The 18,628-nt window shown below is 42.2% G+C and overlaps 1 protein-coding gene across 2 annotated transcripts in view; it reads right to left on the reverse strand.

The window, feature by feature from the left end:
* Positions 1-15,438, reverse strand: part of LOC128684766 (ATP-dependent RNA helicase DDX55) — a 40,274-nt gene extending 24,836 nt beyond the window's left edge. For both annotated transcript variants that reach the window (XM_070101686.1, XM_070101697.1), the window contains exon 1: positions 15,278-15,438. The gene's annotated coding sequence lies outside the window, so the exon portion shown is untranslated. The remainder of the gene's footprint in view (positions 1-15,277) is intronic.
* Between the last annotated feature and the right edge of the window lie 3,190 nt (positions 15,439-18,628).

The raw sequence follows: 18,628 nt of genomic DNA on the forward strand, positions 1-18,628 counted from the left end.
TGGAATTAGTCAAAAATAGGGCTCAAAGTGGGCAAAATCGCCGATTCGCATATATCGCCGATTCGCATATATCGCCGAGGTCGCTAACTTTGCGAGAGCGTAATTCTGTCACTTTTCTATCAAATTTCGTTCTTTTGGTATCATTACAATCCAGAAAAGATTCTCTATCATTTCATAAGAAAAAATATTTTTTTTTTCGGAAATTTTGCGACACCAGAAGACACCTCAGGATTTGGAGTTGCGACAGTCAAGGGGTTAATCGTCTTAATGTAGGGTGAGAGGTGAAAAGTATTTATTTGCAGAAAGTCATGTGGGAGGTATAGCATCCTGCCTGGCCACTTATACCTACTATGACATTAAGCTCTCTAGAGCAATAAAATGCATATATAGTACACGCATTAATTACCTTAAAATATTTGTAGTCTTAATGTAGGGTGAGACGTGAGTTTTATTTGTATGACGTCAAGTTAAGAAGTATGGGTAGCCAGGAAGGGCAGCCCTCGCCACCCCACCCACACATAATGTAAACAAACCAGATGAACGTGTCTGGTTTTTGTCACTTTACATTGTATACAAGTTGTCTCCACGTTGATACAGTAGAATAATTAAAGAGAAACACTCCCATTCTCATGTAACACCATTTTTAGAAGAAATGACATCCTGAGTGAAGGCATACGAAAGGAATAATTTTCTAGTTACCCCCAGTAATATTATAGTGACACATTTTCTCTGATGTTGGACTACAAGTTGCCTGGCTACCACAAGTCCTACAAATTGCCTAGCTGCCACAAGTCCTACAAATTGCCTGGCTACCACAAGTCCTACAAGTTGCCTGGTTACCACAAGTCCTACAAGTTGCCTGGCTACCACAAGTCCTACAAATTGCCTGGCTACCACAAGTCCTACAAGTTGCCTGGTTACCACAAGTCCTACAAGTTGCCTGGCTACCACAAGTCCTACAAATTGCCTGGCTACCACAAGTCCTACAAGTCACCTGGCTACCACAAGTCCTACAAGTCACCTGGCAACCACAAGTCCTACAAGTCACCTGGCAACCACAAGTCCTACAAGTTGCCTGGCTACCACAAGTCCTACAAATTGCCTGGCTACCACAAGTCCTACAAATTGCCTGGCTACCACAAGTCCTACAAGTTGCCTGGTTACCACAAGTCCTACAAATTGCCTGGCTACCACAAGTCCTACAAATTGCCTGGCTACCACAAGTCCTACAAGTTGCCTGGTTACCACAAGTCCTACAAGTTGCCTGTTTACCACAAATCCTACAAGTTGCCTGGCTACCACAAGTTCTACAAGTTGCTTGGCTACCACAAATCCTACAAATTGCCTGGCTATGACAAGTCCTACAAGTCGCCTGGCTACCACAAGTCCTACAAGTCACCTGGCTACCACATCTCACATTTATGTTAATTTATTCTACTGTGGGGTTTATTTAGATGGATCAAGCAAAATTAGCGTTTTATACGATATTTAATGCTCCTTAGAGTGATTATGTTATTATTATCATTATTAATATGGCATCTTGAAGACTAATAAGACACTCTTAGTGATTTTAATGTATACCTGCATGCCAGCACAGTGTGTAAGTTTACTTAGGTGCAGGTACACATACGTATAATTATCAGTTATAATAATAATGTAGGCATGTAGTCCGCCTGGGTTACATACCTACACCTACCTACATAGCTACATGATATTTAATGTGGCAGAGAGCCATATTATTACCATCGACATACCATGTTCACTGAGTTTAATCGTTTCTATCAGCTACCTTTATATGCCATCATAAACAAATGAAGAAGTAAAGAATAATTCATGCCAAGAATTGTAAACAAAAGCATTATGTATTAAGGGGAGTGACGTAATGTTTTCTCTCCGCCCGGCTACCACACCTCCTTAGTACGTATAAAAACAAAATGTTTATATGTTATGTAACGTGCTTCTTACATAATTCTGAAGAAAATATAATTGATGGATTAATGAAAATGTCTATATTAACGTAAAATAAGACATTTAAAGTGCCCAAGAGTGATTATTATTAGTATTACATAATGTTTTCCTTCCACCCGGAACCACACCTCCATAGCATATAAGCAGCATGTTTATATGCTATGTAACGTGTTTCTTATATAATTTTGAAGAAAATATCATAGATGGATTAATGAAAATTTCTATATTGATGTAAAATTAGACATTTAATGTGCCCAAGAGTGATTATTACAGTGGATCCCCGGTATTCGATATTAATCCGTTCCTGAGAGCTCATCGAATACCGATATCGGAAACCGAATCAATTTTCCTCATAAGAAATAATGAAAATCAAATTAATCCGTGCAAGACACCCAAAAATACGAAAAAAAATTTTACTACATGAAATATTAAGTTTAATGCAATAGAATAATTACAATAACAATAAAATAATTGACACTTACCTTTAATGAAGATCTAGTGATGATTGATGGGATGGAAGGAGGGGAGAGGTGTTAGTGTTTAGAAGGGGAATCCCCTTCCATTAGGACTTGAGGTAGCAAGTCCTTTTCCAGGGTTACTTCCCTTCTTCTTTTAATGCCACTAGGACCAGCTTGAGAGTCACTGGACCTCTGTCGCACAACAAATCTGTCCATAGAGCTCTGTACCTCCCGTTCCTTTACGATTTGTCTAAAATGGGCCACAACATTGTCATTGTAATAGCTGTGTTAGGGTGATTTTCATCCATAAAGGTTTGCACTTCAACCCACTGAGCACACATTTCCTTAATTTTTGAAGTAGGCACAATGTATTCCACAACTGGTATAGGCTTCTCAGGGTTAGCCCCAAACCCTTCAAAATCTTTCTTAATTTCCATACTAATTCTCACCCTTTTTACCACAGGGTTGGCACTAGAAGCTTTCTTGAGGCCCATGGTGACTTTTTTGCAGAAACAAGCACCAAACACAGTGATAATATGGAATGTACCGAATGTATCCTTAGATGCGCGCACACTGGCTGGCTTGTAAGCACTGGCACACAAGGGGCAGTTCAGGCCACATGTGGGCAGGTCTCGTACGAATACCGGGTTTTCAATCGAATACCGAGGAAAATTTTTTGCGATATAATGCATCGAATACCGGTTTTATCGAATACCGATGCCATCGAATACCGATGCCATCGAATACCGGGGATCCACTGTATTACATAATAGAGAGATGTGCTCATGGAGAATGTAAACAAACCAGATGGCACACGCCGTATTTGAAAGACCACTTGCCATATAGAAAGTTTTGGTCATAATTTGAGATTGCTGTATTAGCGAAATGCCGTAAGGTGAAATGCTGAAAAGCAGGACCCTACTGTACATGCATTGTCATTAATCCATCTACAGGTACCATCTGACTTACGACCAACCTTGGTTCCAACCAACCGGTCGTAAGTCAAAATGAATGTAAGTCGAGCCTTATTACTGAATATCAACATCGAACTTTTGTAATGATTTTATTTTATTGTTTTATTTTGATATTTCATCTTTTACTTTACTTTTTATGCTGTTAGTACTGTATTTTATACTGTAAGGTTTAGGATAAACACTGTGTACAACACAAATAGTTGTTTATTTTCCAGAAAACTGGCATAAAACAATGGTCGTAAGTCAAGTGGTCATATGTCGAGCAGGTCGTACGGAGGGTAGGTACGTATATGATACTTTTCTCAAAATTATATAATAAACATGCTACATAACATATAAACATAATAAATACACCCACAGTCGAATAAAATTAACATAAATATGAGATGTTACATGTAGATAAATGTGAATGAGTTAAACCAAATGCATTCATCTGTTTGTTTACATAACTCCGCATCTCTCTCCTCTCTCATTTACTCGCTCTCTCTCGTCTATTTGTTTTATCTTGTTTACTCACCTCTCACCCTACATTAAGACTACAAATATTTTAAGGTAAGTAATGAGTGTACTGTATGTGCATTTTATCCCACTGGGGCGCTTTAAATGTTGTAGTATATTATGTGTGTGTGGGGTGTCCTGGCTAGCTACCATACCTCCCACACCTGACTTCTCACAATAAATACTACTCACCTCTCACCCTACATTAAGACTACAAATACAGTGGTACCTTGACTTACAAGTTTAATTCGTTCCATGACCGAGCTCGTAACTCAATTTGCTCGTACAGTGGAACCTCAACTTACAAGCGTCCCAACATATGAGTTTTCTAAGATATGAGCTGTTGCTCTGTCAATTTTTTGCTCTGAGATACGAGCCAACATCCGAGTTACAAACGAGCTTCCCCCACTTCCCCCTCAACCCACAACCCACACACCTCGCTTGTTTATCTATGATTTCATTGTTTAATTCCATGGACATCATCTTTTTCTTCTCAGCACTGTCCCTTGCACTTACTTTCTTAAGACCTATTACAATACGTATTACAAATTTGGCAATGAAGCTTCTAGGGGAAGCTAAATTAATAGGCCTATAGTATAATTAATAAACTCACCCATAACCAAACCTGCAACATGCAACATAGTCCAGAGTACAAAAACACATACAATACTTCATAATCTTTACTAGTAAAATTATTCTTTAATATAAAAGAGTATTTTTGATTTACACAAACATAATGAAATAAGAGTATATTCTTTGGCATTAATATCACATTACACCAACAATGTAGTCCTGACCCTACCTACTCGGTGTCACAAGACACTACCTTCCCCTAAGTCTCATGACACTCATACTACTCCATGTCATAAGACACCCTTGTCTCTGTGTTAAGACGCTCCTGCTCTCCACGTCACAAGACACCCTTTTCTCTGTCACTCGACACGCCTTCTCTCCGAGTCACACGACACCCTGTTCTCCGCATCATAACACGCTTCCTCTCTGTGTCACTCGACACCCTGTTCTCTGTGTCATGATACTCCTTCTGTGTCCTAAGACACTACCTTTTGTACAGGGTTACATGACACCTTGCAAATGGCATATGATTTGTGTTACACCCTTCACCGGTGTTATTACTGACAAATTCTCACACGACACCATTAACACTACTTTGTGCCTTCACACGACACTACCTCGACCGTGTCTTCACATGGCACTACCTCGACCGTGTCTTCACAAGACACTACCTCGACCGTGTCTTCACACGACACTACCTTGACCGAGTCTTCACACTACACTACCTCGACCATGTCTTCACACGACACTACCTCGACCATGTCTTCACACGACACTGCCTCGACCGTGTTTTCACACGACACTGCCTCGACCGTGTCTTCACATGGCACTACCTCGACCGTGTCTTCACACGACACTACCTCGACCGTGTCTTCACACGGCACTACCTCGACCGTGTCTTCACGCAACACTACCTCGACCGTGTCTTCACGCGACACTACCTCGACCATGTCTTCACGCGACACTACCTCAACCGTGTCTTCACGCGACACTACCTCAACCGTGTCTTCACACGACACTACCTCGACCGTATCTTCACGCGACACTACCTCGACCGTGTCTTCATGTGACACTACCTCGACCATGTCTTCACGCGACACTACCTTGACCGTGTCTTCACGCGACACTACCTCGACCGTGTCTTCACACGACACTACCTCGACCGTGTCTTCAGGCGACGCTACCTCGACTGTGTCTTCATGCGACACTACCTCGACCATGTCTTCACACGACACAACCTCAACCGTGTCTTCACACGACACTACCTCAACCGTGTCTTCACACGACACTACCTCGACCGTGTCTTCACACGACACTACCTCGACCGTGTCTTCACACGACACTACCTTGACCGAGTCTTCACACTACACTACCTCGACCATGTCTTCACACGACACTACCTCGACCATGTCTTCACGCGACGCTACCTCGACTGTGTCTTCATGCGACACTACCTCGACCATGTCTTCACACGACACAACCTCAACCGTGTCTTCACACGACACTACCTCGACCGTGTCTTCACACGGCACTACCTCGACCGTGTCTTCACACGACACTACCTCGACCGTGTCTTCACACGACACTACCTTGACCGAGTCTTCACACTACACTACCTCGACCATGTCTTCACACGACACTACCTCGACCATGTCTTCACACGACACTGCCTCGACCGTGTTTTCACACGACACTGCCTCGACCGTGTCTTCACATGGCACTACCTCGACCGTGTCTTCACACGACACTACCTCGACCGTGTCTTCACACGGCACTACCTCGACCGTGTCTTCACACGACACTACCTCGACCGTATCTTCACGCGACACTACCTCGACCGTGTCTTCACGCGACACTACCTCGACCGTGTCTTCACGCGACGCTACCTCGACTGTGTCTTCATGCGACACTACCTCGACCATGTCTTCACACGACACAACCTCAACCGTGTCTTCACACGACACTACCTCAACCGTGTCTTCACACGACACTACCTCAACCGTGTCTTCACACGACACTAACTTGACCGTGTCTTCACACGACACTAACTCGACCATGTCTTCAAACGACACTAACTAGACCGTGTCTTCACAACGTCATAGGATAATCAGCAGTAAACCAAGTACAGCCGGTGCGTGTCAAGCAGTGGTGAACAGCAGAAGTGAACACACTGGTGAATACACTCTTCCTGAGGCCGTCAGGCTCAGTGAGTGATGGTGAACACACTGTGGAGAATACTCTTTCTGACACTGAGGCCGACTAAGCAACCCCCTACAGTGGGTGTGCTGACGTCACACGGTATTGCCAGGTAACAACCATAGCAGCACCCAAGTGGTCAGTCAACCACCTCTCTCTATTTGTTTCTGGGTTCGCAACACCCCCAACACAAGATAACGGTTAGCATGGTGAAGATGTATCTATGTCAACAAGAGAAATACCCTGAACAAAATACTCTTAGATAAAATACTCTCGGACAAACTCATCCCAAACAATGATCCTCCTGGATCATCATCCTGGACAGACCCTCATATATTACAATATTACAAATTTGGCAATGAAGCTTCTAGGGGAAGCTAAATTAATAAGCCTCTAGTATAATTAATAAACTAGCCCATTACCAAACATGTAACATAGTCCGGAGTACAAAAACACATACAATACTTTATAATCTTTACTAGTAAAATTATTCTTTAACAGGCGCTCCCTTTACAGGCGACGGAAAAGAATAACAGAGCGGCTAAAAGAGGTCAATATATCTGAAATGCGTAGGGAGACACTGGTCAGAGAAATAGCGAACATTGAACTTAAGGCAAAGGAATCTTATAGGAGTCAGGAATCGCGGGAAGAACTAAAAGACATAAATGAAATTGAAAGAAACCCAAAGTATTTCTTTTCTTATGCCAAATCAAAGTCGAGAACAACATCCAGTATTGGGCCCCTACTTAAACAAGATGGGTCCTACACAGATGACAGCAAGGAAATGAGGGAGCTACTCAAGTCCCAATATGACTCAGTTTTTAGCAAGCCGCTAACCAGACAGACTGAGAGCTGAAGATCAAAATGAATTTTTTAAGAGAGAGCCACAGAATTTGGTAAACACAAGCCTATCTAATGTTATCCTGATGCCAAATGACTTTGAACAGGCGATAAATGACATGCCCATACACTCTGCCCCTGGGCTAGACTCATGGAACTCCGTGTTCATCAAGAACTGCAAGAAGCCCCTATCATGAGGTGGAGTCGTTGGCGATGACCCCAACATTATCGTCACCACCGCCAACAAAGGAGGTGAAGTCATCATACTCAACACCAGTGACTACAACACCAAAATGATGGACCTTTTGAATGATCAATCTACATACGGACCCATCAGCACTCAACAGTGGGAGACACTCACCAAGGATTTTCTATACGAAACCAGACAAATACTCAAACGCACTAGAGAAGGGAAGAAACTTCTGTATTTGTTACCCAGCAACCCTAAACCAGCACACATGTATGGTTTATCCAAAACCCACAAACATAACATTCCTCTCAGACCAATCACGTCAGGTATAGGCAGTGCACCACACAAATTTGCCGGAGTTCTTGCTAAACATCTTTCCTGTCTTCTGGGGACCATCAGTCCAGCTCATCTTAAGCATTCAGGCGACCTTCTCAACCGCATCCGGAACCTCTCCATCCGTAACAAGAAACTAAGCAGTTTGGACATGACTTTCCTCTTCACAAAAGTTCTTACCACTAAAGCCATCGAGGCTCTACAATGTAAAGTCAATCAGGGCCTTAATCTTCCTCTACCTCCTGGAGATTTTGTTGACTTGAATGAACTCTGTGTCAATTTCAACTGTTTTTCTTTCAATAACAGGCTCTTCAAAAAAACCTACGGCATGGGAATGGGGTCCCCTATCAGTGCTGTCCTAGCCAACTTATACATGGAACACCTATAGTCTGAACACTTCACCAACATTATCCCTTCGGGCGTCACTTGGTTACGTTACATGGACGACATCCTCGTAATAACTCCCAAATGTTTTGATGTACGGAATCTTCAGGCAAGGCTCAACGCAGTCGAACCAGCGATCCAGTTTACACTAGAAGAAGAGTCCAATGACAAGCTACCTTTCCTAGACATTCTCATCCACAAAGTAGACAACAATCTAAGATTTCAAGTTTATCGGAAGCCTACAAATAAAAATGATCTCACACACTTCTATTCCAGCCAAGATACTAGGACCAAAACAGGCATCATCGGATTTTTCCTGAGAGCATACCAAATTTGTAGTCCTGAGTTTCTTGACGAGGAATGTACATACATTCACCAAACCTTCACTGACTTACATTTTCCTACCTTTTTCATTAAAGATTACAAGAAAAGAGCTCTTCAGATCACTAATTCTCCATGCACCAACACCTCTCCTAACAAAGTTATAATTCTTCCCAACAGTCAGGTTGCACTGAATGTTTCTAAAGTACTTTCACAAGCTAACACCAGAGTCGCCATCACTTCCAGCATTTCAATAAAGGATCTAACCAGAACAAAATCCAAGCAACACGAACCAGTCAATGCAGGGGTTTACATTATACCCTGTGGAGGCTGCGACAAGATTTATGTAGGTGAAACAGCAAGAAACCTCAACACCTGCCTCAATGAACACATTTACGCATGTAGGAACGATAACTTGAACAACGCTTGTGTACAACACTGAAATTCCACCAATCATCTCATGAAATTCAGGGACGCCCAATTAGTGATCAAAGAAGCCAATTTCCGCAGACGCAAGTGCCTTGAATCTTCACTAATAGCAGTTTCTAATACAATTAAACAAAACAAAGGCAGTTTCACCATCTCTGAAGTCTTAGCAAGAATCCTAATGAAAACAGTAAACCCTGCCATCACATAGTCTCTCCTGTTAATACTACACAAAGCACATTACAGAGAATGAGCATTAAAAGAGGCCTTCTCTATCCAGTCTCCTATAAATATTTCTCTAACTTATTTTTATGATACCCAAGTTATAGTTTTTATATCCTTTTACTCATGTGCGAGTTAATTGTTCTAACATATTGTATTACTACTACTACTACAACTTATATCACTACTACTACTACCACTAGTATTGCACCTCACTCTGAGCCTATATATACCCTCTGTGTCCATGTACTGTTTGTTACGCCTTGACAAAGCTCCTGGAGAGCAAAACGTTGCCACAATAAAAATGTCACATTAGTTGCACTTGTGTTCCTTTACTTTACATATTGTCGGTAATTCTACCAACTTTATTACATTATTATTATTATTATTATTATTATTATTAATTTAGGGAACTGGAGCACAGATCCAATTTCCTAGATCAAGAATCCCTCACCAGCATCAAGGAACCTTGAAGCTGGTGAGAGGCTCTTGATCTAGGGAATTGGATCTGTGCTCCAGCTCCCTAAATTTATATAATAATAATAATAATAATAATAATAATAATAATAATAATAATAATAATTAATAATAATGTAATAATAATATAATAAGAGCATGGGAAGAATGGTCAGAGCAGGAATGGCCGTCATTACTAGTCACATGACGTATTTTATTCATTCTAAAGTATATATCATGTTTCTATGTTATTTATATTGTTTATTATGTTATATCAGATGAATTGTGATAGATAAATAAGCCATAGAGCTGATATTAGCATCATATTGAAGTACAGTGGACCCCCACCTAATGTCGGCATCAAGTAACAGCAAATTCGTCTAACGGCGCCCTTTGGCGTAAAAAAATGGCTCTACCAACAACGAAAAACTCGTCTAATGGCGTTCGTCCGGAACGTGTACATGCGGCGGGAGCATGGCCTGAGCGGGCCCAGCCACTCCAAGACTCAGTGTGCCACTGTTTACAAGCTGTTGCAGTCGCTTCCATGTGTACCTGCCATATATTTTGGATTATTCCAGTGTTTTTAGTGCTTGTAACCACTAAATAAGCCACCATGGGCTCCAAGAAAGCTTCTAGTGCCAAGCCTGTGTTAAAAAGGGTGAGAATTACAATAGAAAAGAAGAAAGAGATAATTGAAAAATACGAAAGTGGAGCGCGCATGTCCGAGTTGGAAAGGCTATACAACAAACCCCCATTCAACCATCAGTACTATCTTGGCGAACAGAAAGGCAATCAAGGAAGCTTTTGTTTCGAAAGGTGCAAGTATGTTTTCAAAACGGAGACCGCAAATAACTGAAGAGGTAGAGAGAGTGTTATTGGTATGGATAAACAAAAAACAATTATCAGGAGATGGTATTTCTCAATCAATAATTTGTGAAAAGGCAAGGCAGTTGCATGATGATCTCATTAAGAAAATGCCTCAAAATAGTGATGATGATGAATTTAAGGCCAGCAAAGGCTGGTTTGAGAGATTTAAGAATCGTAGTGGCATACACAGTGTGGTAAGGTATGGTGAGGCTTCCAGTTCAGACAAAAAAGCGGCTGAAAAATATGTGCAGGTCTTTAAGGAATACATAGAGACTGAAAACTTAAAACGTGAACAAGTGTTTAATTGTGATGAAACAGGCCTGTTTTGGAAGAAAATGCCAAACAGGACCTACATTACTCAGGAGGAAAAGGCACTCCCAGGACATAAGCCTATGAAAGACAGGCTGACATTAATGTTGTGTAGTAATGCTAGTGGTGATTGCAAAGTGAAGCCTTTATTGGTGTATCACTCTGAAACTCCCAGCGTGTTCAGGAAAAACAATATCATCAAGGGTAATCTGTGTGTACTGTGGAGATCAAACAGTAAGGCATGGGTCACTAGGGAATTTTTCTTGGACTGGTTTTATGGTGTGTTTGGCCCCACTGTGACAAAATACCTCCAGGGAAAGAAATTATCATTCAAGTGCCTCCTGGTAATGAACAATGCAACTTGCAAGAGGAAACTGCAGGGGAGTTTGGTTTTGTTAAAGTTAAGTTTTTGCCTCCTAATACAACTCCTCTCCTCCAGCCCAGGGACCAGCAGGTCATTTCAAACTTCAAAAAACTCTACATAAAAGCAGTGTTTCAAAAGTACTTTGAAGTGACCTCAGACACTCAATTGCCCCTATGGGAGTTTTGGAAAGATCACTTCCACATCCTCAGTTGCATAAACCTTATAGGTAAGGCTTGGGAGGGAGTGACTACCAGGACTTTGAACTCTGCTTGGAGGAAACTGTGGCCACAATGTGTACAAGAGGGATTTTGAAGGGTTTGGGGCTAACCCTTAGGAGCCTATGCCAGTAGTGGAAGCTATTGTGTCATCAGGGAAGTCCTTGGGGTTGGAGGTTTATGGCGAGGATGTGGAAGAGTTGGTGCAGAGCAACGAGGAAGAACTAACCACTGCAGACCTGCAAGAGCTTCAGGTGCAACAGCAGGGCAGGAGGAAGAGAGACAGAGGAAGATGACTTCATCAAGGATTAGGGAAATGTGTTCAAAGTTTACAAAGGTGCAAGCATTTATAGATGAATTTTATCCTGTCACAGAAGTTGCAAGCCATATTGGCAACATGTACAATGACACTCTTGTGTCCCATTTTAGGGAAATCCTAAGGGCACGTGAGAAACAGAGCTCTCTGAACAGATTTTTGGTGCGACAGGGGTCCAGTGACTCTCAAGCTGGTCCTAGTGGCATTAACCCTTAAACGGTCCAAACAGATCGACGTTCAAATTCATAGTGCTACAAAAGTAGATCTACTGTTTTTTACATATTTTCAAATATAACAAAAAAATAATGTAGATAAAAGTTTTTTACAGGTTTTCAAATGTAAAACAAAAAAGATCTACATTTTTTTACATACTTTCAGATGTTGAAAAAACGTATATATACGTTTGGACCGTTTAAGGGTTAAAAAACCAAGAAGGGAGGTAACCCCACCAAGGATTCCCCTTCCAAATAATAAAACACCTGCATCATCTTCCCTCCTACCATCTCATCACTCATCAACAACTCCACAATAAAGGTAAGTGGCATTTAATTATTGTTTATTTTGCATGTCCCATTCGTTTTTGTGTAGGGAAATGTATATTTCATGTAAAAAAAAATATTTTGTTTAATACTTTTGGGTGTCTGGAATGGATTAATTCTATTTCCATTTTTTCTTATGGGGAAAATTAATTTGACTAACGACTAGCTTTCTGGAACGGATTAATGCCATTGGTTGAGGGTCCACTGTATTTTGTCCTGCCTCACGAGAGCAGGAATTCCGCTGGAACGGATTAATGGCTGGTGAGGGGCTCTTGCTCTTGATCTAGGGAATTGGATCCCAGTTGTTTGTTGGACTATCTCATTGAAACTTGGGCAATGTATGATGGAAAGATGCTTCTTGACATACACCAAAATTGAAAGAAATGGGACCATAAATAACAGAGTTCACTTCTCAGCAATTTGCTGCCCCTTAGCGGTATATTTTCGTATGGTTTTTATGGTTCTATTCTCATTTTTTTGGTCTCATTTGAAAGAATGGAAGATATATTACAGAAATAGATATGATTTTGATTGCCAGCCAGCGATAACAGTGTAGCAAGTGCCTGGAATTCCACTGGAACAGATTAATTCCATTTCAGTGAATTTAAATGAGGAAAACTGAGTTGATATACGAGCAAATTGAGTTACGAGCTAAGTTGAGGAACAGATTAAACTCATAAGTCAAGGTTCCACTATACAGTGGAACCTCGACTCACAAGGTGCCACTGTACTTGGAGAGGGTTTCAGGGATCAACGCCCCTGTAGCCTGGTCTGTGACCAGGCCTCGTGGTGGATCAGGGCTTGATCAACCAGGCTCTTACTGCTGGCCGCATATAAACCGATGTATGAACCAAAGCCGGGCTGATCAGGTACTAACTTTAGTTGCCTGTCCAGTGCCTTCTTGAAGACAGCCAGAGATCTATTGGTAAGCCCCCTTATGTATGCTGGGAGGCAGTTAAAAAGTCTAGGGCCCCTGATACTTATTGTGTTGTCTCTTATGTACTCATGGCACCCCTGCTTTTCATTTGAGAAGTGTTGCAACTCCTGCTGAGTCTTTTGCTTTCGTAGGGAGTGGCTGTCGTCTGCAAATTTGGTACTAATCCCTCTAGGATTTTCCAAGTGTATATTATCATGTAACTTTCTCGCCTGTTCCATGGAATACAAATCAAGGGACTTCAACTGTTCTCAGTAATTTAGGTGCTTTAACATACTTGTGTGTGCTGTGAAGGTTCTCTGTACATTCTCCAGGTCAGTAATTTTGCCTGCCTTGAAGGGGGCCATTATTGTACAGCAATATTCCAGCCTAGAGAACAAGCAATTTGAAGAGAATCATCATGGGCTTAGCACCCCTAGTTTTGAAGGTTCTCATTATCCATCCTATAATTTCCCTAGCCAGTGTGGTAGATACTTTGTTGTGGTCTTTGAAAGTGAGATCCTCCAAGATTATCACTCCCAGGTCCTTCACACTAGTTTTCTGCTCTATTGTGTGTAGGAATTTGTTTTATACTCTGATACAGTTTTAATTTCCTCAAGTGTTCCATATTCTAGTAACTGAAATTTCTCATCATTGAATCATTGAACTTCATATTGTTTTCTGCTGCCCGTTTAAAGATTTGGTTGATGTCCGCTTGGAGTCTTGCAATGTCTTCGATGGAGGTCACTGTCATGCAGATTCAAGTGTCATCCGCAAAGGAAGACATGGTGCTGTGGCTTACATCTCTGTCTACTACTACTTACTGTTACTACTTACTGTTAGGTACAAGGACACATGTGAAACTAATGTAACATTTCACTGTGGCAATGTTTCGTTCTCCAGGAGCTGTGTCAAGTCAATGTGGCAATGGCTTGACAAAGCTGCTGGATAGCAGCACATTGCCACAATAAAATGTCATAATAATAATAATAATAATAATAATAATAATAATAATAATAATAATAATAATAATAATAATAATCTTTATTTCTACAAGTACAAGGCATACAAGCCTAGCTGAAATCAATGACATACTACTATATAGCAAGCCCCATGTTATTCCTGGAGTATACCTGGAGAGGGTTTCGGGTCTCAGTGCCCACGCTGCCTGGTCTGAGACCAAGCCTTGCGGTGGATCAGGGTCTCATCAACCAGGCTGTTAATGCAGAGCATTTCAGGCAAATTAGATCACTTTTGTCCCAGGATGCAGGCTTGTGTGCAGCCAGCAGTAACAGCCTGGATGATCAGGCTCTGATCCACCATGAGGCCTGGTATCAGACTGGGCCACGGGGGCATTGACCCCCAAAACCCTCTCCAGGTAAACTCCAGGTAAACACCAGTCGACTAACACCCAGGTACCTATTTCAGTGCTAGGTGACCATGGACAGCAGGCATCTTAAGGAAACACGTCCTAATGTATTCACCCGTACCGGGGATCAAACCAAGGACCTGAGTGTGTGAGCCGAGTGTGCTAGCAACTAAGCTATGAGACACCTACCTGAGCACGTGTGTCCTATTACCAATGCCAGTGTAGGTAAATTTACCAACATTATTACTACCTTTTTACTGGTGGGTGAAGAAAGACAGCAGGTTAAAGTTTTCACTTGTACCAGGGATCGAACCTCGGTCCCTCAGTGTGAGAACTGAGACGGCTACCAACTGACCCATGATACAAGAACATTTCTCCAGCATCAAGGCACCCTACTCCCCTTTTTATGATGTTATTTAGACCACAAACATAATTCAAAACTTACAAATGGTTCATATATGTAGATCTAAACCCAAGATAACCCAATAAAATCAATGTGACTTATTTCCCAGCAAGCTCATGCACGGAGAACAAAGATTAACATACTTTTAGATAAATGCTTGTATAGTTCCTGGATCGAACAGAAGAACGACATGCTAAGTCACTGTAGCCAGCTGACGTGAATTATAGCATATGTTGTGAGTGGCAGACAACAAAACCAGGTGGTGCCGGTGGTGGTATTGTTGTTGGGTTGTAAGGGTTGTGGCGGCCCACGGGCCGTGTGAACCCTAACACTCGGCGGTGTCGGTAACAGTCATCCCTAGGTTCACAAACACCGTTCACCATATCCTTGACTTTTTTTTCACCGTGACAAATCCTACACTACTTTCCTTAGCCTTAAAGCAATATTTGATTTGGCTAGCCAACCAGAAATTATTAACGAATTTACCAGTATGGATACAGGTGGATGGCTTTCCCACTGGATCAAAGGCTATCTCTCCAACAGAAAAATTTCTAGTAATTCACTTAGTCCAGTTGTGCGGCTTCAGCAGCTAGTTTAGTGTGCCCTCCCCTCATGCTCATCCTGTGAACGACAGAGAAAAAACAAAGAGGTCACAATGCGTCTTCATCAGCTCCAACTGCTTTTCATCGGGGGAATGTTGCATCTCTTGCCGAGTCTTTTAAGATTTTAAGATTTCGTTCGGATTTTTAACCCCGGACGGTTAGCCACCCAGGATAACCCAAGAAAGTCAGTGCGTCATCGAGGACTGTCTAACTTATTTCCATTGGGGTCCTTAATCTTGTCCCCCAGGATGCGACCCACACCAGTCGACTAACACCCAGCTACCTATTTGCTGTTAGGTGAACAGGACAACAGGTGTAAGGAAACGTGTCGAAATGTTTCCACCCGCTGGGAATCGAACCCGGGCCCTCCGTGTGTGAAGCGGGAGCTTTAGCCACCAGGCCACCAGGCCACTTTATAGGGAGTGATTTTCGTGTGCAAGTTTGGTACCAATCCCTCCACGACCTTCTAAGTGTATATTATCATGTATCTCTCTCGCCTGCGTTCCCTGGAATGCAGGCGAGAGAGATACATGTATGTTTTTGCTATTGAAATTGAATTTTTGTGAAGACACCCTCATGACTGATCACAAAGACAGGATGTTCCAGAGATGGGACACAGCAACAAGGGGACACAGTTGGAAGTTGAAGACAGATGAATCACAGGGATGTTAGGAAGTATTTCTTCAGCCACAGAGTAGTCAGGAAGTGGAATAGTTTGGGAAGCGATGTAGTGGAGGCAGGATACATACAGTTGGAACTTATTTGGTCCTAGAAGCCCCAACGGGGAACAACACACCGTTCGAGGGCCCTTACACCCACCCAAAACACAAACACACTCACCCGGGTTGGCGAAGGTGGTTGGAAGGTACTTCTTAATTGATAGATTTACCCTTCAGGGAAGAAGTAGGTAGTTTATACTATTAGTATACTAATATTAGGATTATTGAGGCAATTGAAGATAATAATAATGTAGACCTAAGACCTTAACAAAGGTAGTAATAGGCCAAATGTAGGCAAACACCAGGTTAAGTTAGCTAGGGAGAACTGGCAGCCCAAGTTTGAATGACGAGGCGCAGGTCTCGAAGACGCCAGAGCTTTCTTCTATGACTAGACACCATCTGAACAACACGTGCCGTGATCAGCAGGCGGCGCCCCCACGTGTCTTCACATATGAGACCTGGGGAAACCTGGTGGAGGCACCTCGACTTACCGTAATGTCCTCCTCCGTCAGGCCCATACAGTAAGACAAGACCTCCACTTTTTCTTAGGATTCTGGCCAGTGTCTGGGGAAAGTTGCGAGTGAGTTGAGCTGTAGGCCTTTGTGCAGCCAGCAGTTCATGACCAGTACGTACTTTGTCTCTTGTCAACCTAGAAGCTAGTGTCCGTTTCTGCATAGTTATACTAGAGGATACACACCCTCTTGGATACAGGAATTTCTGAGGTGCAGGCAGGTCACTAATATCGATTGAATATTGCAGGAACTCAGGCTCCCGGTTGCACGTGGGAGGTTGAAGACCAGAATAGCTTCTACATCACCAAGTAAGTTAGTCCTTTAAACGTGCATGCAGGCGAGATTTCTTGCAACATCAGTCATTTATGAAAATCTGTCCTATAAACCACCTGTGAGGCTGAGGTACCAACCTCAGAGCTCAGTGTCAACAGAGCTTGCCAGGGTAGGCGACTCACTTGGAGGCAGTCCAGACAAATTTTCACAAGTGGTCCTTCGAACCGGATGTGGAATAGCTAGGTTAAAATTAACATAGCTAGGCCACAGTTAGGAACCAGTTTAACAGAGCTAGGTTAAGTTAGCACACCTAGGCCCAGAGTTACACAGAGGCTAGGCCAAGCTGACTATACACAGAAGTTGTTATTTGCAGTAATTTACAGGCAGGCCAGGTAGGCTAGAGAAGCTTGTGAATTTAATTATTTACAGTGATTACAAGTAATCTAGAGTAGGAGACTTGTGTGTTAATTACTTACACTGGATTTGCAAGGTAGCCACAGTTAGGCTAGGCTTGTGCAATACTTACAACAGTTATAGTAGCTAGGACAAATTTAACCTAGTTATTATTTACAGGGAGTTCTAAAGCCAGGTTTAAGCTATAGCGCACTGGTTAGGTTAGGATTTACCTTATCCAACCATCAACGCTAGACTGAGTAAGCTGGGCACAGTTAGGCCAAGCTGTTTACACACATTTTTATTTACTGTTTCACGAGTTGAATTGTTGAATTTATTTGTGCGAACCAAGTGATTTTTTAATTTGTACACTGCATTTTTATTGTGTGATTTTCATTGTCTTTGATTCATTTTTTAATGTGGGATTTGTGACTTGTACCGCAGACTAGGTTAAGTCCTGTAATTATTTGCTGACATTATACAGGAAATTGCTAGGTTAAGCTTTCATATCGATACACATTTCGATTGGGATTTGAGAGCTAACAGTGTACATTTTGATTCAGAGTAGAGTCAATATAATAAAGGGAGTTGTTGAACTTGTTGAGGAGCCTAGAGACTTGTTCATTCTTGCCTAACACCGAGACGTGCTGTGGGGTGGACTGAGTAAAGTACAATTAGTGTCACACTCCTAATTAAACCTCGACAATGGCAGATGGGAGTTCAGAAGAGTCTGGTGCAGTGTTAGCAAAATTAAAACAATCAGTGGCAGCATACAAAGGGCATCTGAACAGAACGCACAACAGGTGCAAGACTACTAGCAAACGCAGTAAAGTAGACTGCGATGATTTGCAAGACTGCTTGAAGCATTTGGGGGAAAAATGGGAAGCCTACGAACAAGCATTCTCAGCATATGAGCTACAGGCTATGGAGGATGGTGAATTCCAGGATAGTCTTAGGCAGGCTTACCTGGAGTTTACCTGGAGAGAGTTCCGGGG

This window comes from Cherax quadricarinatus, chromosome 5 (genome assembly GCF_038502225.1).
Source record: "Cherax quadricarinatus isolate ZL_2023a chromosome 5, ASM3850222v1, whole genome shotgun sequence".
In the NCBI taxonomy this organism is placed as follows: Eukaryota; Metazoa; Arthropoda; class Malacostraca; order Decapoda; family Parastacidae; genus Cherax; species Cherax quadricarinatus.